The sequence below is a fragment of the Gorilla gorilla genome, chromosome 2 (assembly GCF_029281585.2).
Source record: "Gorilla gorilla gorilla isolate KB3781 chromosome 2, NHGRI_mGorGor1-v2.1_pri, whole genome shotgun sequence".
Classification (NCBI taxonomy): Eukaryota; Metazoa; Chordata; class Mammalia; order Primates; family Hominidae; genus Gorilla; species Gorilla gorilla.
This window is the reverse complement of record NC_086017.1, coordinates 179,568,738-179,592,500: the sequence shown is the minus strand read 5'-3', so window position 1 is coordinate 179,592,500 and position 23,763 is coordinate 179,568,738. Positions and strand designations below refer to the sequence as shown.

The window sequence follows — 23,763 nt, the reverse complement described above, 5'->3', positions numbered from 1 at the left end:
TTGGCCATCTTCTCTTTATTGAAATATTTTTTCCTGTTGGTTTCTATGACAGAATAATCTTCTGATTTTTCTCCTATCTCAGTGCTTAATGAAAAGTCATCCTTAAACTCAACAAGTAGGGATAAAAATGCATTTGTAGTTGTGTGGCCCTTGCTGAACTTTCCTCTTCTGTCAGAGCTTTAGGTGTCAGGCTGCCCCTAGTCTTGGTACTTCACCTGGTTCCTTCTTCCTTTATTCTTTCTGCTGAGGTGATGTCAGCAGAGGTGATGTCAATGAAGCCTATCTTTTGGTGTCTTCTAAATTTATAACTTCAAATTCAAAGTTTAAAATTTTTAAATTTAAGCTTTTATAAGTCTAAATTTAAAACTTCTCAATAGAGAAGTTTTGTCCTCTCTTTTTATTATGTTTAAAAAGCCACACACCTTCTTCATGGTAGATATCAAGACATCAATGAAACATCCTGTGTTGCAGTGGTCTTTAATCCCCAAATTACACAAAGATTACAAGGGACATGACTATTATTGCATTCATATTCTCATAAATTGAGCTACTAAGACGTAAAAGGTACACGTAAAGACAGATGAACTTTGCCTCTGACACTTTAGAATATAAAGCATATAGTCCTAGAAAGGGGGTAAAATAGTTTCCATTTTTGTTTCTTAAACAGAAGGAAATAAAAACACAAAGAATCTCAAGTAAAAATACTTAGCGTCTGTCAAATTCCAGTCACAAAGGTAATAATCTTGCTAGGCAAAGTAATTTTATCCTTGACCTTGATCCAAGCTTTAAATCTAGTCCAAAGCTACTGATGAATAGCATTTCAAAAGTTTTCCAGGATAATTAATATGAACAGTCCATTTTAAGACTCATGTTAAAGAACAATATCATACTAGAATAATAACTTGATTTTCCCCTTCTTTAAAGAATTTCACAGACGAAGGGCATTTGGGTCTCCCTTTCATAATTATCATATAAGCATTGGAACTATGAATAGCATCCTCCATTCAAGTGTCTCAAATGCCTTATCCTCATTAAGTTTGATCAATTGTGATATTTAAGCCTTGACCCTGAACTTGGTGTGTGTGTGTGTGTGTGTGTGTGTGTGTGTGTGTGTGTGTATGGCTGTATTCATTAGTCAGTTTAACAGATTTTCTGTAAGTCACACATATCTTGGAAGAGGAAATGAAGATTGGAGATTTTTACTTGTGGTAACTCAAAATATTGAAAAAAATTAAACAACCAGAATATAAACTCATAAATATTGGAAAACACCCAAACATGAATAAATTAAGCTATTCTCCAGGTAAAAAGAATTAAATTCAAAATATAAGCGTGAAAAAGACTAAGTGATAGTTTCTTGCTTAATAAAGCCCACTACAAAGTAAACATTAGTTTCTACTTCTTTCCTTAGAAAGAATATTTTTGAAGGGACACTAGAGCATTAGTGTTCTCAATTTAGAACTTTTCTTCTCAAATCAGTAAGAAAAATAACTAATAATTTTTCAAAAAGTATACAAATCATTTGTTCATGAAAAAGGATAAACATTAAAACTTCTTAATGTTTCAGACAAAGATAACAGAATTAAATGAAACACTGGGGGAAGCATTTCATTTAATACTACATTGATTTCTAATATTTTACTGCTCATACTATATATTAGTAAAACATTTATAACAGTTATATGCATGCAAAACACAAAGAGAAAAATAGTACATTCCCTTCCCTTCAGGAGCATGTTACGGCCAATATATAGCATGACCATTGATCAAAACTGCTTTGTAGTTCTATTCTGGAAATATGTAGATTGTTGTTTATGCTTTATGTAGATCATAACATATATAACACAGTATTTGCAGAAAAATAAATCTGAAAGAATATATGATAAAATATTTACAATGATTATTACTATGAGCTTGAACTTTCCCCTATATCACTGATGGATTTATAGTGTGTATAAGAAACTAACATTACTTTTGTAAGCAGAAAAAATAATAAAAGTTTTTATTTATTGAAGTGTATAATCTGAATTGTTCAGATATTCTCTGGCCAGGCAATTTGGATAAATTTATCTGTTAGTATTTGGTATACAGTGAAAACTTCTCACAGTTTTTTTTTCATAAATATAGTATATGTGTGATTTTGCAGTATTGGAGTTAAAGATTTATTAAGATCTCATTTTCATGAAGAATATATTCATCTGAAAAAAAACCTGCCATCCAAAAGGAAAATCCTGAGAGATAACATTGCCAAAGTCAAAGAGCATATGTGAAGTATGCATTCTCTAGCCAAACTGAAACCTATCCAAGCTGTGGTCTTTGTCATAGTTATATCGCAGCAGAAAAACTTGAGATGTAAAGCTGTTCTCTAGTTTCCTATTTCTTCTGGAATAAAATCAGGGGTGACCTGCCAACCCTCTCCTATATCAGTAGAGGCAGCAACACAATAAAATTACAAAATTAGTAAATGTAGGGATGCCTATCATCATCTTAAGAAGAGCTGCCATTTCATAAAAAGAATATACAATAGGCTTCAAACCTCAGAAACATGGACATTTCCCTTAAAGACATAATTTTGTTAACTAAGACCATAATTAGCTGCGTTGTAGAAACATAAAATTTGCATGATGCAAGTGTGCTTATATATCACTTTTATTTATATTAAAATTTAGAAAATATATTTTTATTCTGTTTTGGTATTATTATAAAAGAAATCATAATAAAAGCTTCCATCATTAGTAGTAGATTTGTTGAGTCAGAGAATACAGTTAAAATAGGAAAATGTGAAATATGGCCGGGCACAGTGGCTCACACCTGCAGTCTCAGCACTTTGGGAGGCCGAGGCGGGCGGATCATAAAGTCAGGAGATCGAGACCATCCTGGCTAACACGATGAAACCCCGTCTCTACTAAAAATACAAAAAATTAGCCGGGTGTGGTGGCAGGTGCCTGTAGTCCCAGCTACTCGGGAGGCTGAGGCAGGAGAATGGCATGAACCTGGGAGTCGGAGCTTGCAGTGAGCCGAGATCACACCACTGCACTCCAGCCTGGGCAACAGAGCGAGACTCCGTCTCAAAAAAATAAAAAAAAAAAAAAAAAAAAAAGGAACCATGAAATAGTAACCCTTAATAAAAGGAACTGCACATATTTATGTTGAGCCATAGGAAATTTATATTTTGTAGCTCAAAATTGGTAGCATATCTGCAATTTTAAAAGGCTTATCTTCATAGGGTGAATGGTTCAGGTAGAATGTCCCCCATGTGGGGGCAGAAGAAGGAGCTGGAAACACAGGAAGTAAACATGTTGAGCCACGTTTGACATGCTTAGGAATTTGGACTTAACTTTCTCTCCACATCAACATGTCTCATACATTAAGTGCATACCAATCACTGGGGCATTTTGTTAAAATACAGGTTCTGATCCAGTAGGTGTGAGATGGGGCCTGAGATTCTGCGTTTCTAATACGCTCCCAAAGGATGTCCCCTCTACTGGCCCTAAGACTGCATGTAAGGTAGCAAGACACTAGGGCAGCGAGTCTCAAAATTTCTTGCGAGAATCACCTGGGAAACTTGTTGAAATGCAGATTTGTCAGCATTTTACTGATTCTATAGTTGTAGAGTAGGTCTAAGGACCTACTTTTCTGTGAGTACTGAGTAGTATTGAAGGAGGTGGTCCTTCACTTAGGCACACTGAAAAGTGGGGAGTAGGAAGGTGTTCATCCTTGCATTTATAAAAGTCAAAGAGATGTCAAGATGAAGGGAAAGTGAGGAGTACTGATGATTATTTCTTTTTAAAAAGGCAAATAAAAATATTAAGATCATGTGGCAATGTATGAGGAGAACCTCTTAGAAAAAAAATGTTCAGAATAGTAAGAGATTAACACCTCTACACTGCATCAGTAACTCTGACTGCTTTCAAGGACACATAATTTCATTATTCTTCCTTATGGCTGAATCTTTGCCACTGAAATGAATGTGCCAACTTATACTTCAAGACTGGCCTAGTGATCTATGCCAAGGATTCCACTACTAATTATAGCTCATAGTTCTTGGAAAGAAAATATGAGATAAGTGTAAATTTCTGTATGATAAAATGAAGGCACAGATGCTTCTGTATCCCTCATTTAGTACTGCTGAGTGTGCTCTCACCAAAGATGAATACTCCTTAGAGTCACATAAAATATCTGCATATTATATGTACTGTACACTCATTTTAGGTTGCCTAAATAAGTTTAGGTTGCTCAATAGATATTATACATATGCTGAATGAGAAAACTTTATGTTACTGTTTTCTAACTTTGAATAAACATTTGTAGCATCAAAACAATACCACTGCGATTCTAAAGACTGAACCTAAATGTGTCTTCCTCTGCAAAGTTCCAGAACAATACCATGCCCAGGAAAGACATGAAGCCAGGCAGGCGTGGGTGAATACCTGTTGCTAAATAAACCTGGTGGCTGTAATGAATCAAGTTCAACAAAGAATTAATGAATACCCTAATTGATGCAGTAATTATCAAGAGGTCAAGCCAAGGTAAGATTTGATAAAATTTAGGCTTTTCAGTGTTCCATATTTTTGAATACACAAACATAAAGTTAGAGAGTTAAATTGACTATTCTTCCAAATCCTAGATTTTATATATTACCTTTATTGAAGTAGAGCTGGGAAGGAAAATATAGTAGCATAAAGAGATTTTGCTATTTAATTTAGCATTGCTTTCATTTTTTATAACTCAGCAATGTAACTTTACCATCACAAAAAAATTTAAAAATGAATAGACTTTTTACAATCAGAGTTAGAAATCACAAGCTGGTAACTCTTAAAGGCCTAGCTAGTGAATTCAAACATAATGAGAACAAACCCCATCTTGAGCTATTTCCTTGACTTTTTTCCCCTTAATATTGTAGTTCTGCCTAAAATGACTTTAAAGGGCTATAACACTTCATGGCAGATTGTATTTTTCAAAGCTAACTGCAACAATATTTTACATCCCACATGCTTTTCTCTAATATGATCCCGACACTCCACCAACAAGAAGTGGAACTTAATTTCTCTCTTGATGTATCTGGCTTGGCCTTAGTGACTTGCTTGACAAATAGAATGTGACAGAAGGAATGTTTTGGAATTTCTAAGGCTAGGTCACAGGAAGCCTCACAGCTTCTACCTGGGTCTCTTGCAATATTTGCTCTTGGGAGACTCTCTCAAAACCCAACTGCCAGGCTCTGAGAAGGCCAAGCCCCATGGAAAGGCCATGCGTAGACACTCCAGTTGACTACCCAAACTGACACACGCTTCAACCCCTCCTCTCATACACCTTTCTCCTATGAGCTTTTGAAAAGCATTAGTGACCAGGCCCTCACCTACTTGTCAATTAAATCAAAATCTCTGAGTGAGGGGCCCATGCATAATGTTTATAAAATAATTCCAAAATGATTGTGACTGCAACCTGCAGTGAGGGTTGAAAAGCACTCAATTAGCACAGGACCACTCTCAGATGACAATAATCAACTTCCTTATACTCTTTCTGTACCGTCAAACCTGAAAAGCAACATAACATTCAAGCAGATATTTGCAAATGGTACATGTAAGTATACCATTCTTGATTTAAATAAACTAGAAAATCCGGTTTAAGTAATATTCCTTGAGTCACACATTTTTGTTTTCTGTGCTTGTCCAATTAATAAGCCTATTATTTGCAGTGCAGCAGCTACAAAAATATAAATTCCAAGAAAGATATCACTCATTTTATCACACTGCTCCATAGATTATAATCTAGTGGGCAGAAATGTTTGTAAATAACTATTTGAAACATTAGGCAAATAATGCTGTACTTGAAATATGTGGTTCACAACAGAAATAGTGGTTATCTTTAGCGATGGCTTTGTGGGCTTGCAACCAGTGCAGTGGCAAATGGGCTTAATATTCTCCTCTTTGGTAATCTTGAAATTGAGTTTGTGCTTTGTAAGTAAAGTCCAAGGAGCCAATGGAGTATGCATGCAACAGAAGCTTGGAGTTCTGGCACACAATTTGTAGCACCTCCCATAGACGAATTCTTCCTTCTTCCTCTCAGCCTCACCTCCAGCCCATTACCCTAGACACAGGGTGGCAGTGTCTAGGTCTGGTGAAGAAGGAGGACCTGGATGTGGGTACAGGAAGGCTGATCAGGCACGCATCACAGTCAGGTGGCCTGGCAGTTCCACGATGCAGCCAGCGGTCAACTCTTGTCCACCCCGAATCCAGATGTCTAGTGCCCTAGCTGGCAATCCCTTGGAAATCACCTGTCCATTAACTATGGGAAGAGGAGACTGACTTTCTCACCTTCAAGTGTAGGCTTACACTTTTTTTTACTTAGTTTTACAAATTACATAGATGAGCCTAGTGATCTTTGTTTCTGGAGGAAAGAGGCTTATACCAACTCTTTGTGAGAAAATACTGAAGCACCTACTGAGACAAGTCTATATGCAACAGCATTTTGTTTCAATTACATATGTGTGATGCGTTAGATAATAGCATAAAATTGGACTAATCGCTCAGTCACGTTTCTCAACAGAGGTGAGAAAACAAAACTGGATGTACATTAACTGGATGGCAAACAAGTGATGAGAAAGTACAAATCGGGCAGGAGAAAAATTGATCAAGAAATAACTTCTGTTGTTTGGAAACTTACAAACTCCTTTTAAATGGAAATCTGACCTTTTTCTTTTTGCAGCCAGGATAAAAAAAAAAAAATCCCAGGCAAACAATAAATCTAAAACAATTCGAAAATCATAGAACAATTTCTTGTGATTAAAAAAGCTGCTATAAGAGTAATAGAATTTGGTATCTAATTTCTGGTCTTAAGACTGTCCATGTTGTGACAAATTACCCTGTTATATATAGGAAGATTCCCAAGATTAGCATTTACCTTTATCAAAGGGCAAAAAGAACTTTGAGGTCATAACTGAAGTGAGATTCATCCTTGGAGGAAAGAGTATTAAGTATTTGGAATTATATATACATTTTGTCCCAAGATGAAGTTTGGTGTTATGGAACTTTTATTATCTTTGGAAACATTTCCAGAGTTTTTGTGACTTAAAGATACTCATTACAAGACAGTTTCACTTACCAAGACAACATTAAACTGAGGTTTCAGCATACCAAAATATTTCATTAACATTATATCACAGAAGTCTGGATTACATTATTTTTTCCCCAGCTCTCTTGACAAGTTCCCACTTTTTAAATGGTTGTCATTTGTGGTATTAATTTGGAAAGGCAAATACAGCAGGAAAAAAGTTAAGAAACATAAGTTGTATGTTTCTTAGTATCACAGCCAATAAACTGTCTCAAAAACAGACTGGCAGGCATTCTGAGGTGCTACTAAAACAAGAGGCAGTGAAACATGAGAAACCACACAAAGGATGACGAAACAGAAGAGGAAAAAACATTTATTGCTTTTCTCATTCTCACTCCTCAATATGAATGGCAAGTAAAGACAGATAAATGCCTTCTGAGACACATTTCCTAATACGCAACAGAAAACTATCTGTCCCTAAGCAAAGAGATGGCTGCACTTGTCATTGATTAATTAGCTTATAAATCCTGGGAGGATAACCTGTATATTCAAGGACTGCTAAGGACTATAGAAGACAGTGAAGAAAAAATTCAGAGAACACAAGATTCTAAAAACAAAGAATGCAAAGAGGCTCAAAGTTCCTCTGTTTATCTTCATATCAAATATGAGAATGAGAAGGACTGAAAACTGAAAGAAATTTTCAAGGTTATTCTCTCCCTCTAGCCACTGAGATAGCTCCCTGTAGCCTGCATAATTGCTCTCCCTAAAAAGTGGGGCCAGTTAGAAATCTTTTATCAGTGCCATCTCATCCAGTGGAAAGATTGTCAACACTTCAAGAACATACTACCTCTAATGAGCTGGGGCACCTCCAACTAGTCTCTAGTTTCCCTTTCTTGGAGGTGTAACATTTGATAACATAGCATGGGATTTCCAGTCGGTTCTGCCACATGCTAATTGGATGACCTTGGACAAGATACCATATTTTGTAAAACCTAAACCACTACTGAATTTAAGATACACTAATATTTTTTCTGCCACTCAGAAAAATCAAACAAAACTGCCAGTTATCTTCATGAGACACATCAATATTAAGAAGCAGTCCAATTTCAAAGATGTTAAAATGTGAAAAATGTGCATCTCAAAATTGATGAAGTATGATTCTTAATTTTCTAAGCCACAACTTCCTCACCTGTAATATGTGGACAGAAGCTAATTTACATTTTTGAGGATTTAATGAGATGAAGCAGGCTGCATGGCAGCTGCATCATAACATTTCAATCAGGTTTAACTGTTGTTGTTGCTATTATTTTTTCTTGAATCTAGTTAGACCCAATGTTTTAAAGAATCTATCCAATAGGTGAGGCAGAATCAATCTACCCTGATCACAATAGACTAGTAACAATCTTGTGAGAATTTCTACTAGCAATCCAGTAAGCATACATAATCTCTCAAGAAAGGCTGTGTTGCAGAACTGCCAGCATGAAGTGTCACAAGCAGAATACCCAGAAGTGTTTCTGATCACCTCTTGGCTCTCCCACAGGATCCTCCTTTAAAAAATGCAGCCAGCTGAGCCCCTCTCTGGAGCTCAGAGATGATCATAGCCAAAGGTAGTATGACTGCAGGTCATGATTAATATTGATTCTTTCTTTTTTATGTGGTACAATTGTTCTGCGTGTTCTTTACATGAAACTCTTCTCTTTCCACTTGTGTATAATGTGAAAAGGGAATGTGGGGAGGGGTTGAAAATGCATGAAATTTTATAAAAGTTTTTTTTTTAATTTTGACTAACAGTCAAATTAAATCAGCTAAGTGAATCTATACTGCAGGCACAAAGGAGAGAAACCAGTGTTATTTTCCTGTGAGTGAAACACTAGAGAATCCATGCCTTTGAAATGTACTTGTAAGAAGCATGATTGGTATCAGCTGTGAGGACAGAGTCACCAATATAGAAATAATGAGAAGGAGAGGCCTGCAGGCAGAAACACCATGAAGAGTATGATGAGTATGTGCATGACTGAAGATCAATATGTTCAGAAGATGATGGAATGGGTTTCAATGAGGAGAAAGAATTGATTGAGATAGCTCGAGTGTGTGCAGGAAGACCAAGAAGGACTGACAATCTGACACCTGTCAACATTGACCTGAATGACATGGTGGCCTCCCTGTTACACGTTGGCTGCTTTTCTGTGTAGGTTAAAGATAAAGCATGATATGAGTACAAATGAATAAATGTGTTCTTATTTTAAGGATCAAAAACTTTACATCTTCGAAATTATTTTCAAACACTTAATTCTGCTAAAATTAGTTCTAATGAGATGGCAAATTTGTCTAAGGCCTGTAGCATAGTGCCTAGTGCATGGACAAGCCTTGGAAAAATGGTTAAGTTTGCCATTTCTTTTACAGTTTAATCCCAAAAAAGCCATAGTAGACTTGAACTATGTCCATAGTAACATCACTATTACATATTCTTCTTACTATCAAAAGCCTCTGGCCTTATTGTGAAGAACTACATGCTTATTTCTTTGAGACCATTAAAAGAAGTGAATATCTCTTGTTGTACCAATGGGCTTGGAGACCTGCTTGGAAAAACTTCTTGATCTAGAAACTACTAGTGTAGACTAGTCAAGTGCCCAACCTATTTTATGGGATGGCTATTTTCCTTCCTTTGATTTTATTATCATACTTTCCCCTAACTGTACATTATACTCCTTATTAAAAATATTTCTGCCAAAGCAATCATAACTCATTAGGAAACTTCCATCTTTTTCCTTGCCTTCCATATTTATACTTAGATCTAGAACCCTAACATGATCATGTAGTAACATTTTAGATAGCTTTTGAAATTATTTTTCATAATCATCAACTTCCCAAAATAAATCCCTAAATACATCTTTAAACATTTCATCATTGTACTAACAGATTAAACAACATATTTACAATCTTTAGGCATGTTCTTATGACATTGCAAGGATCAACTCTAAATTTCTACTCTAAACTTTTCAGGGAAGAGCTGTGTTAACTTAATGAGGCTTTGCTTGCACTGTGCAAAATGAACAAGTATTGGTCTCCACTGGGAAGATATGAATTATTATTTCAACAAATACATATAATCCCTGACTCTATACAGCTTAAAGTCTAGAGTCTTCTCCAAATAAGTTCACCAACAATTTAAACATAGTATAATAAGTGCTGTGATAGGAATATCCACAGCAATATGTTAGAAGAAAAATATCGAAAGGGCACTTCAGCCAGAGTAGTGGTTTAAGGAGACATTCTCAGAAGTAGCATTCTCTACACTGAGGCTTGCACTAATCATAGGGTGAAGAACACGAGCCTTCCAAAGTACCACTTTGGGTTTTCTGGTTTTCCAGATCATTCATTGTGCCAATCCTCTCCACTGCCTTCTTACTTGAGGAAGAGGTGCCCTCGAAATGTCAGCCAGTGTTCTGGATTTAACTTTTCCTAGTGTCTTATTTATTACTCTTTTGATTAAAAATAAGAGAATCACTTCAACCTTGTTTAATCAAAGAAGATGTACAGGGAAGATGATGGGATAATGATAGAAATCTAGTAGAAGGGAGAAACCTTAGAAGGAGCTCAGAGCAGAAACAGGAAAGCCAGCAGGAATGCGGGCAATGTCTGCCTCTCTCTGTCCTTTCCTGTCCGTCAGTCCCTGATTTCTTTATGCCCCTCTTGCTTTTTCTTTTTTCCGCTATTCTAATTGCTGTGATGGGCATACACACAGTGCATTCAGAGCCTGAGTACACACAGCTACGTTTTATGTCACCCACAGAAATAAATAAACTTCTCAGGCCCAATAAGAAATTTCTAGGAAAGAGATTCTGCCAGTCAGTATCTGCTGTAGTCAATAGAGTATTGTCATAAAGTAGAAAAGAGGTTCACTGGCTCAACTGAGTAAAATGAGCACATCTCATTGATGAAACTGTGACCTGATAGACCCTTCAAAGAAGTCTACTCCACCCTATCTTCAGGAACATTGCTTTTCATCATTCTACTGGCCTTTATTTCTATCTTTTAAGGATTTCAAGCTTGCAAAATCATAAAATTCAACTTTTTCCCTTAAATAACATTTCACTTCTGCCTCAAATTCCAATACAAACTCTTTTTAACAATTTTTCTTTATCCTTCTCTATTTCCATATCAGTCAAGCAATTTTCACACTGCAAAAACATGTATTTGTTATCACAGAATCCTTCTTTTTCTACCCTAAAACTACCCCTTCTTTTGGGTGTTGGAACGCTGTGTTAAGATATTTCCACTCTTCCTTCCCCTTTTATTCCCTTACCTTTTTCCCATTGATCTAATGTAGGCATCTCTTTATTTAACATAAATTAAGCTTGGTTCTTGGCCTCAAATACTTTTCTCTTGGAAAAAAAATGAATTTAATTCAATGACATTAATCACCCAAATCTATAAACCTCAACCAATGATTCCTCTGTGCTCCTAGACCCATATCTGAACTTTTATTATTTATTTTTTTCTCATTAACTCCTCACAGCCAGTCACTCACCATGTCTGCCTGATTCTTTCTTTGAAATGTCTTTTCAGATTTTTTTCAACCCACCTTGAGAACCCTAGTCTAGTTTTCTCATTATTGCATACCTGGAGAACAAAACAGTCATCTTTATGGCCTTTGTGCTGTCATCTCTGTTGTGATAATTCTTTAAAAAACATTCTTATCTTATATTCAACTATTTCTCTGGCTCAAGAACTTACCACAAAAAATTATTGCTTCGCGAAATAAAGCCAAACTCTAAAGAAGGCATAGAAAACCGTACATTACTTGGTTCATTTTATCAAATAAATGATCCTCAATTTCATTCCTCTTAACCCAGCAAGGCCAGACTTTTGATGTCTCAAGGGTCTTTCCCATCCTTGCTGAGAGTCTTGTTTCACCCAACTACCACATTTTTTACATGTCTTTTAAATTCCATTTTGCTCATCCAAATCCATCATATTTTTTAGGACCTGTCTTGCTTCACCCTACAAGGATCATTCCCAAAGCCCCACATCATGTTTCTTATACTGTGTTGTTAAAATATTGTTTTATGGATATTTTTAAATGTTTACTTCCTCAATTAGATTTAAAAACCATGAGTGAGAAGACACAAATGCTCTGCATAGAGTCAGGCATTCAGTATACCAGTGGCTATAAACAGGCAGCCTATGGGCCAAAACAGATCCACTGAGATGCTACGTATCTCATAAACATTTAAATATCCAGAGATTTCACCTAAAATATGGTATCCTAGCTTCTCCAAAAAATAGAAATGCATTCTGTGATAGGCAGAATAATTGCCTTAAATGCTTAAAATGTCCACATCCTAATCTTTAGGACCTGTGAATATGGTATGTTACATGGTGTTATGGTAAATTGTATGTGTCAACTTGACTGGGATAAGGGATACTTAGATAGCTGGTAAAACATTATTTCTAGGTATGTCTGTGAGGGTTCTCCTGGAAGATAGTAAGTTAATCAGCGGCCTAAATAAAGAAGATCGCCTTCACCAATGTGGATGGGCATCATTTAACAAACTGAGGGCCTGAGTAAAACAAAAAAAGTGGAAAAGGCATATTCACTCTCTTTGTTTGAGCTGGGACATCCATTCTCTCTTTCCCCTGAGCACCAGTGCTCCTGCCTCTTGGGCTTTCAGACTTGGGACAGGATTTACACCATCAGCTCCTGATTCTGAGGCTTCCATATTTGGACTGAATAACACCCCTGGCTTTACTGGTTCTCCAGCTTGCAAACAAGAGAATCTCTCAGCCTCCATAACCAAGTAAGAGAATTCCTATAATAAATCTCTTCTGATATAGATTTATACAGATCCTATTGGTTCTGTGTCTTTAGAAAATGCTAACACACATGGCAAAGAGAAATTAAGGTTGTTAATAAACTGACTTTAAAATAACAAGGTTATCCTGGATTACTCAGGTAGGCCCAATGTAATAGCACAAGGGTCCTTTAAATGTGGAAGGGGGAGGCAGAAGAATCAGTGTCAGGGTGATGCAGGGTCAAAGACTTCACACACCATGTTTGACTTAGAAGATGGAGGGGTACAAGAGCCAAGGAATGTGGACAGCCTCTAGAAGATGTACAAGGTAAGGAAATGATTTTCCCTCAGAGCCTCCAGGAAGAATGTGGCCCTGCCAACACCTTGGCTTCAGCTCACTGAGACCCATTTCACACTTCTCACTTTTGAGAACTATGAGATAATAAACTGGTGTTTTGTTTTGTGTAGCCATCAAAGTTGTGGAAATTTATTATAGCAGCAATGGGAAACAAATATACATGCACGCATTAGGTCCCTGTTGCTGCACAGCATCCTTGGGAGCTGAGTGGTAGGCACACATTTTCTACTTCAAAACAGTTATCACTCTTCCTACTTTTGACATCATAAGCATTTCACTTCATGACACCTAAAACAGTCATTCAATAACTAGATGACCATAAGAATTACTAACGCTATTATGTATAACATTAAATGCTATGTTTCATCAAATAAAAGCATTGAGAAAATGTGTTCATGATTGAATAAAATTGTAGAATATAATGTCCACAAAATATAGCCTATAAAATCGTAGTTTAAGGTCTGCCTGCAGCTTTAAGTGATAATAGTGTTGCTGAGTAGAAATATTTCGATGCACTGTGGCAGGATTTTAGTGGTGCTAGATAATTTTATTAATGCAGAATGTACAAGCATTATATGGCATCCTAAACTGGAAACTGAAAGAAAAGTTGATCATCAACACAGTTATCCATAGACAATTGAGCTAATTAAGCATGTGTTCTTCATCCTGTTATTTAAGAACATCTGATAGTAAGTATTCTGTAAAATGAACAATTCCATATGTCCAATACTGTTCATTTATATGTGCCTTACAAGCTTGAAAAGATACTACAGAGTGCTCTTTTCCCCGACCAAATTCAGATGTTTAAAGCTTTTTTTTTTTTTTTTTTTTTTTACAATCACAGAACTGCTTTGTTTTAGCTTGAAAGCTTTGGAGAATATTTTTGTTGTAGCTAGTGAAATGATCATTTCAGAATTATTGTGACTTAGAAACAGGTAAAAGGACATTTCAGCTGCAATGATTTTTTTTTTTTTCTTTTTTGAGACCGAATTTTGCTCTTGTTGCCCAGGCTGTAGCGCAATGGCACGATCTCGGCTTACTGCAACCTCTGCCTCCCAGGCTCAAGTGATTCTCCTGCCTCAGCCTCCCAAGTAGCTAGAATCATGCCCAGCTATTTTTTGTATTTTTAGTGGAGATGAGGTTTCCTCATGTTGCCCAGGCTGCTCTCGAACTCCTGACAGGTGATCCTCCCGCCTTGGCCTCCCAAAGTGCTCGGATTACAGGTGTAAGCCACCGCGCCCAGCAGGCTGCAATGATTTAAAAACAAAACAGACTCAAAGAAGTAAGACTGGAAACCAATAGATTCTGCTTTTGTAAGCTGAATGAAACCACTGGATCCCTGTAACCCCAGAAAAGGCTTTCACATCTATGTCTTAGTCACTCAGGATGTGCCACTAGACATAGGACTAAGCCCAGATGCTGCTCCATCACTGAACTTTTGGATAAAAACTCAGGCAACAATCACCATTCAGACTCTTCTGAACAGTTTAAAGGCAAATTACATTTCAGAAAGAGTACTATTCTGTACAACACCTCAGAATGTAATTTCATAAAACTGTTTTAGCACTTCCTTTCCTCTACAACAATTATTCTCTTGAAAAGATCTATGATTTTTTTTTCTTGAGATAACGATTATGGAAGTCTAATAGATGTCATCATGACGAAATTCCATCCTAATTTCCTCATTCAGTAGTTTAGTCTTCAATTGCCACAGACTTGTTATTCTGTTTCTGAATCTCTCCCTTAGAATGGCTGCCAATCAAGTTAATCTACTGAATATGAAGTTTCTATGATGAAAATCCAACTTGTTCTTTAGCTAAAGGAATCCGCATTGGTGAACTTATCAAAGTCAAATATGAACCCAAACAAATGACAGAAATTTGAAAACTCACTGTTTCATAGCCCTTTGGTTTTAAATTGAATAAAATATCCCAAGACCTGTTCATGGAGTTCTGTGAGTTTTTCTCCCTGCTGTGAATTCACTCTCTTAAATGGCTACTTTTGAAGCCATTAGCCTTTTTAGTAATTAAATTTGAGTCACCAAGGGAGACTCCAAATTCAAGTACAGAACTAATATTCACTGAATCACTGCTATTTGGCAAGCATTTTCCTAGGCACTTTAAATATGCTTTTTATTTAATAACTTTGATAGGTATGTATTATTTTCTCCCATCTGAAAATTAAAAAACCAAGGTCCAAAGAAATCACACAAGCCAACAGGTATATAGAAAGCCATTCTGACTCCATGTTCCTTCCATTATCACTAGTGTAAACCCCTCAGACTATCCACTTTTATATGGACAGTGCTGCAAAGAGCCTCAGCCAATTCTAGCATCTGGACCTTTCAAATTCCTCCCACAAGCTAATGTTGTATTTGTTTCTGCGATTTTCTGTTAGTACATGAAATATTTTATATTATAAACATTTTATATTACAAACATTTTAAAACACAGTTTTACATACAATAATACACTCTCATTTATTAGCTTCAAATAAATACTGCCTGATGTCATTTTCAGAATGAGAGGCCATCATGGATTCAATTTTTTTTTAAGCCTTTACCCATAGCTGAGATTTCTGTATCTTTTTCAAACTATATGCTCATGGTTACTCTATGTTTCTTTCTTTAATATGGTTTTACTTTCAGAGGATTCCAAAAGGTTCAATTCTTAGGAACAATGTAGTATAGTTGGGTAATTAATTAGAAATACTGAAATAAGCCTTTTATACTTTCTAATTTCTTTTTGTTCACAAGCATGATTTCTTTGACATGCACATACTCTTTTTAAAAAATTATTTAACAATTTTCTTAAAACTTTATTACAATATCTTATAGTTCATGTTTAGTAAAAAAAAAAGAGAGAGAGAGAACAAAAAAGATAAGAAAAATTTAAAATCTCATCACCAAAAAATTACTGTTAATATCATATGCATATCCTGGTAATCCTTCTTCCATATAGATAAATACTTTTTTAGAACAAAATATATAATATGATCTTGTATTCTCCTTTTCCACTTAATTTATCAGAGACCATTTTCCATGTAATTAAATATTATTTTACATCACCATTTAAGTGTCTTAGTATTTTCTCATTTTAATAAAGCATAATTCAATTTCAATTAACCTGCTATTGTTGAAGATAAAGGTGTTACCAACTTTTTGCCATTATAAAATGGAATTGCTGATGCTTCATATGAAAGACTCACTCCCAACAGCACTCATGGAAACGATTAATATATTCCACATGCTAACAAAGACTGTCCATTATATTTGTTTAAAAATATTTGTCAGTATGATCATCCAAATGGTAGTTTATTTATTTAATTCACTTGTCCCACGTGCTCTCCTCTTGCTGACCTATACTTGCAACAGTGACCTACACCTCAGAGCAACAAAAGTGATTTGTGGTAAATCACGACCAAAATACATTTATCAGCCCTTCCCAGTCCTCAAAGTGGAGTGATAATGGGACTAGCAGCCCCGCTGACTCAATGAGGTAGACAGATTAAAAGAAAAAAAAGCACTTAGAAAAACAGATACTTTACGGGGAAAGGACGCACATATGGCTAAGTGCACACCATGCAGCCATCTCTCTCTCCTTTCTTTTACTGAACAGTGCTTTTACTAAATTGACAAAGAGGGCACTAGGTTCATAAATAGACTCTAACAGCACTTTCAGAGCACTTTGGTTCAATTATCATGAATTAACTTTAAAAACAGCATTAACTTTTCAGCATATACAATGCACCCAAGAAGAACAACATAGTTAGGAGTTCGTTCTCTCTCATTGAACTTTTCCCTTTTTATGCTCAAAACCAGTAAGTAGCCTTCAAGAAAAGGCTTCTTGTTCCACTGATGGGCTGTCACTTAGTCGTCAAAACTGTGTAGTGTGCCCAAGACTGTCTCTGGCTTGAAATGGCTGCTTGATTAGACAGCGAGGATTTCCGAGGGAAGAGTACAGTCCATTTCTGGACAGAAATGTAGATAAAGAAGTATGAGAGAATAATCAGTTCCCCGGCAACTTCACCTTGATGCTGTGGGTGTTCAGATCTACAGGTTTGAATCTTTAATCACTCATCTGAAGATGATCAGTGATCAGTTTATAATCCACAATTATAGTTTAGCAATTTATACTTTAATAATTCTGGAGTCAAAAAATTGTGCATTTCATTCACAGGCCACCTTCTTGTCATCAATATACTTCAGAAAAGATGGTAATTATGTTAAGCCAATTATTTAATTAAAGGGAATTATACCAGAATCAGTTAAGAAGCTTTTCTTAAACTATTCATCTCTGTATTTTTTACTGTTTCACCCAGACTTTCCAGTGTTATCTAGCAACTGCTGACACAAGTATCTGTTCCCCTATGATATGAAGTGGCACTCCTCTACTGTGGTGAAACAGATAAGAATGTGTATTAAAGTATCATGGCAAAGGAACTCAGTTGTTTCATGTATCATTCCAACCAGATTCTAGCAAGAGGCAATGCCAATAAATACTTATTAAGCATTTACTGTGTGTCAGGCATTAGGATAGGTGATTTTATTTAATTTATTACTCACAACTATCCTGCGATGTGATTAACCTAATTTCAAAGATGAGGAACGAGAACAGAGTTCAGCAATGTTTCCAAAGACAGATGATTAACAAGAGGCAACGTGGTACCCAATGCATGTCTCCTGAGTCTAAAATCAAGTATTAAGTTAGTTTTATGCTACAGAATATAATTTTCTAGTTGCCGCTTAGATCCACTAGATAGAAGTGCCTTCCCAATTTGAAGATAAATTACTTCTTTACAGTTCTTTCATTTCTAATATGCCTTAATATCAGCCAATCAAAGCACATCTTATTTTAACATTCCCTCAAGATTGGTGAGAATTTATGTGTGTGGGACGGGAGGGGGTGGTGTTTCTGGAGGTCCTGCAATACCAGGTCAATGCATGGAGTGGACAGAACAAGCTCCTATTCCTTCTCTCTGTTCCAAAAATCCATTAAATATATTGTCCTCAGATAAAGGAGATCTCAGATATTAAACTGATAAAGATAGATATTACACTTGATCTTAGTCAAAAGGTTGAGAAGTGATTGATGAGGAATCTTATATTGGTGATATTTTAGATAGTATCTGGAAGATAAAAATCATTTTACTGAGATTTAAAAGATGCCTGACTCATTCTAGGAGTCCATCAGCAATATATGCAACCTCGGCTTTTAGGTAGTAATATATCTGTAGATGCAAATCTCATCATTTGAATAGACTGTTAACTTCATTTTTATCAGGTGACAATTTTTAACTGAGTCCAGAAATTCCACAGCCACATCTACAATGCCTATACACACTAAACTTTTCAATAAAGCTCTGATTACAAAAATTCTCCACTTTAATCCTGTACTCTACTCTTTAAATTTGAAGATTCAATATTTTTAAAAAATCTCATTTAGGAGTGATGCCCCTTTTCCATCAAGAAGAAAGTTGCAAAGGTAGGAAATAGCAGGATGAGAAATAAGACTTAATCTCTATATAACACTTAGCCAATAATCAATAGATTACAACTGCAGAATTTTTAAGAAGCAAGGGTACCAATTAATTAGTACATATAATTCATCATTTTAAAGTTTGTCCCTAGTTTAGCAAAAGCTAATATTAATTTCTCAGCTATCTTTATTCCATTTTGGTAATTTATTACATGCTACACAAAGAGATCCCAAACAACTGCATACAGGACATTTTACCAACCTGTATTAGATTTGGCTTCTGCTGAATAGGACAATGCTTTATGCTTTAAAATAAAAAAGTGTCCCTCCGAAGCACACTTAATAGAGCAGAGATTCTTTTAATTGTAATTATTATTACTAAGAACATATCTTGAGGAAACAACTATCCCTAGTGATAAGTAGGACAGGTTTCATTTATTGTATGTCCTACCTTGTAAGTCCTTGAGCTCAGGAAAATGAACAAAGAAACTTTCAAACCTTGTTTCAATAAAATGTTATGAACAAAGTTTGCTATAATAAATTTTGATATTAACATGCAAGGTAAAACTCTGTAGAGCAAGACAAATATAATATATTCTTATGAAATCAATAATTACAGTAACATCCTAAAATCTATTTTAAATAACTCTTAAATTTTGCTAAACTAATTCAGGATACACTCAATGTCTTCTCTTGCACTTGTCTGACCCCAGGTTTGCACATCACTTTCTTCAAATTGGGCTTTCCACCTTCTACCCCTAAAATTTAAATATTTTTTTCATTCATTTTTCAGTTATAGTTTTTTTCTACATCTCTAGGACATGATATTTTGAATTAGTATATTCTCCACTTAGGGTCTCTTAAATTTTTTGTTAAAAGTTCATGTATATGGGCCAGGCACAGTGGCTCGTGCCCGTAATCCCAGCACTCTGGGAGGCTGAGGTGGGCGGATGGCTTGAGCCCAGGAGTTTGAGACCAGCATGGACAATATGGCAAAACCCCATCTCTACAAAAAATGCAAAAATTGGCCAGGCATGATGGCACATGCCTGTAGTCCCAGCTACTCTGAAGGCTGAGGCAGGAAGATCGATTGAGCCTGGGAGGTCAAAGCTGCATGAGCCATGATCATGCCATTGTACTCAACCCTGGATGACAAAATGAGACCTTGTCTCAAAAACAAAAAGAAAAGTTCATGCATATGATTAAGATGAAGCACAGCACACTCAATCAGTTTTCTCTCACAGAGAGGAAAGTTTATCTTCAGTTCCAACTGTTAGGCATGAGGAGAATCAGATGTGAATGGTAAGAAAAGGTCTTTGTTCATGTGCAATGAAGTAAAATGTTTAACATCACTAAAAGCCACCCTCTCTAATCTTCTCAAGCCAAAATTTCTGCCACACTCACTCAATACTTTATAAATTACTTATAGCAGATATCATACCAGACATTGTTGCTTGAAATAAAAGAAATGGTCTCAGATGACAGAAAGCATATTCAATTCATCTTGGAATCATAGTTTTTAATAGGTGGCCTAAATTATTAGTTGCGGTTTAACTAAATTATTTTTCTCAGATATTTACTCATAAAAAGTAATAAAAAAATCTTCTGGCTTTTGCTTAAAGAACAAGCTTGTGGCAAGATAGTAATGTGAACAGCATTAATACTATCAGGAAAAATTGGGAAATGCTTTGAGAAGTGCAAAAGCACTGCTGGATGTACTGTCTAGTATGCCTTTCTTGGTTACCTCTGCCTTCCATTGTCTTTGAGCTATTTTATAACCCTGTAAATTGTAGAAAACTGATAATAATGCAAATTACTCCTCTCTGTAGAAATGCTAATGGACTGAGTCCTGAGGAATGCAATTCTTTATTGCCTTGTGGACACAGCAGTTTTGCATGTATTTGTACATTCATTTCAGCTTTCCTTATTGCTCATATATATCTTTAAATTCATCTGAATTAATTGTAACATCTTACTGGTTATCTCATTAATTAATGAGTCAAAATCTTGGGCATATGTCCATTTTATATTTGTATGTACTGTAATTTTATTTTTAAATTATCTTTTAACAATACACTTCTAATTTTGTTCCTAGCCACATAATTCAAGTTAAGTGTTTCCATAAACTTCATAAGTAGACTTAGAGACTTTATTCACTTTTTCAGGGAATAGTGAACATATGAGGCTCTTAAATAGTACCAGATTATAATTATTTCATCTACCCTATAAAAGGAAATTTATAAAATATTGGAATAAAGTATCCTTTTAAATATATTATTTTAGCTACAAATGAGAACATAAGAATCAGTATTTTTAAACGATAACCATCAATAAGAGAGGACAGGCCAGGCATAGGGGCTCATGCCTGTAATCCCAGCACTTTAGGAGGCTGAGACAGGAGAATCACTTGAGCCCAGAAGTTTGTGACCAGCCTGAGCAACATAGCAAGACCCCATATTTTTAAAAAAAAAAAAATTAAATTAAATAAATTAGTTAGGTGTGGTGGTGTGTACCTGTAGTCAGAGCTACTTGGGAAGCTGAGGCAGCAGTATTGCTTAAGCCTAGGAGTTAAAGGCTACAGTGAGCTATGATCTTGCCACAGCTACTCCAGCGTGGGCAACAGAGCAAGACCTTGTCTGTTAAAAAAAGAGAGGCCAGGCCAGGCGCAATGGCTCACACTTATAATCCCAGCACTTCGGGAGGCTGAGGCGGGCGAATCACCTGAGGTCAGGAGCTTGGGACCAGCCTGGCCAACATGGTGAAACCCCGTCTCTACTAAAAATACAAAAAAAAAAAAAACAAAAAAAAACCTTAGTTGGGCATAGTGGGGCACGCCTGTAATCCCAGCTATTCAGGAGGAGGCTGAGGCAGAATTGCTTGAACCCAGGAGGCAGAAGTTGAAGTGAGCCAAGATCACGCCACTGCACTCCAGCCTGGGTGACAAGAGTGAAACTCCATCTGAAAAAAAAGACAGAATTCTACTCCTATTCATGTTTGCTTAAAGGACATTCAGACATTTTCGAGATTCATCTCTTCTACTCCATCTAAACACTAAACAGGCCCATACATTGTTCTCTTCTTATCTTCCTTCTGTAAATGAAGAAGTCTTTTAAAATTTTGTTTTATATACTGTTTTTAATAAAGAAAAGTAGAATTCTTCAGTGTCTGGCACTAATGGTCTACCTGTGAAAATCTTCATTTTGAGAAAGAATCAGCATGATAAGAGACAAATCTCTCTTTTAGAGATCTCCTGTATAATAAAATGTTAATCAGCAGACTCCAAAACCATTCTCCACACAATTAGGTTGATCATGATATCCTGGAAAATTTATAAAGACAGAAAGTAATACTCTGTTCACTATTGCTTGGAGGATACTCTCTTTGAGGCAGTTAACATCTTCTACAGAAGGTGCTGGAACTAGTGTGCATGCATGTGTGTGTCTGTGCATGTGCATGTGTGCAAGATACTCATAGTTACATTCTCAGGTCCTGTTTTGCCACATTGGAAATAAACTAATCATTGAGAATTGCTTAAAACTGAAATGTACTCTGCAATTTTATAAAGCATCCAGAGCACAGAAAAGGTGCTGCACAAATTCTTTTTCCAATTTGCTTCATTAAGCCAATAAACCATAATGGTCCTTCAGGAGAAATCAAACTTTATTGGACGTAGCCAACCAGACTGAAGACAAGAGGGGCTTATAAGTGTGCCTGAAGTACTGGCATATTTTCACTCTGCAAATACCTACAAAAAGTTTTCAAATTTATGTAAAGCTTCTAGCACAGACATATAAATATTGAACCACAGAACTCGCTGTTTCTACATTTTATTACTTGTTTCATCAAAAGGAGTTTTTGAAGGTCTCTTCATCTCATCCCAAGACAATAAAATTACCACAATTAATCTTTACACTAATAAATTGTTTCAATGTATATGTGTGAGTGACCCAGGGAACTACAATTAAAAAACAAATTTGATGAATGGTTAGCTTTTCCGTAGTCAAACATTAAAGCCAAATGGTAGTGTTAACCTGTTTCATTGTTTAATAATAAGTCTTAGACTATAACGTGAAAAAAAAAACAGTAACCCTGAATGAAAATTGGCAGGTCATAAAATATTAGATGCATAATTTCATCTCTAGATAGCATTTCTAAGCAAACAAAGAATGTTCTCTTTCACCATGATGTGGAAAAGGAGTTTCATTATCTCATGCATTCTGCTTTAGATGGACAATCTCTCTGAACAGCTGAGTCATGAGACATTTCAAATAGGCAGATGAGCTTATTATCCAAAACTTAGAGAAGGCGATAATGACTCGAGATGAATGTACTGGGCTTCATTTTCTGGGATTACCAACTTTAATTAATAGAAATTATCCAGCAGAACAAATAGCTATCTAATGCAAAAGAATGCACCTAAAAAAAACATAAGACAATGAATTCAGTCCTTGCTCACTATCTAAGCATAGATAATTATAAAATGGAGATAGGGGTTATAGGCTTTGGCCTAATATATTTTGTAAGAAATGGACTTGTACTCAGCTAATTAATATAAGCAAGTTCAATACTGTATTGCAAAAATTATGTGAGGTTTAATGAAAATAATTTCAATATTTCCTGATTGCTATGTGTTTGACAGAAAAAATAAACATATGTAGTTATCCTAGTCAGTAACAAAATAATCTCTATTTTTATTTTAAATGATGTCTTTGAGCTCAGAAGTTGTGTTTGCTGACCCGTACCCCTACTTGAGATAGACTTTCTTTCCTGATCAATAAGGAGTGACATCAAAGAGCATAGAAGATTTAGAGAAAGAAGAAGACATAAAATTAACTATTCCTTCTTTGATCTTGTAGTTTCCTGATAATTATCAAGTAAGAGGGCACTGTTACTTTGTTCTTATAACAAAGAGAACCACTTATAAAGGTCAGTAAAAGGATGGACAAGTTACATACTGAAAAAAAAGTGAGAAAGTTAAATTAAGAAATGATTTAAAAGTATACATTTCAACTGATAAAAATAAGAAAGAGTCCAAGGGCAATAATGTTATGTGAGTTGTTTTAAAACAACTCAGATGAATCAG

General features: G+C 35.7%; 1 protein-coding gene and 1 non-coding gene across 3 annotated transcripts in view; both read right to left on the bottom strand.

Moving 5' to 3' along the window:
• The window catches only part of LOC134758113 (fibulin-5-like), a 459,088-nt gene that overhangs the window by 303,763 nt on the left and 131,562 nt on the right, over positions 1-23,763 (bottom strand). The gene's annotated exons all lie outside the window — the stretch shown is intronic.
• On the bottom strand, positions 18,101-18,291 carry LOC115934258 (U2 spliceosomal RNA). The gene has a single exon (XR_004070073.1). It is a non-coding gene; the product is annotated as a U2 spliceosomal RNA (small nuclear RNA).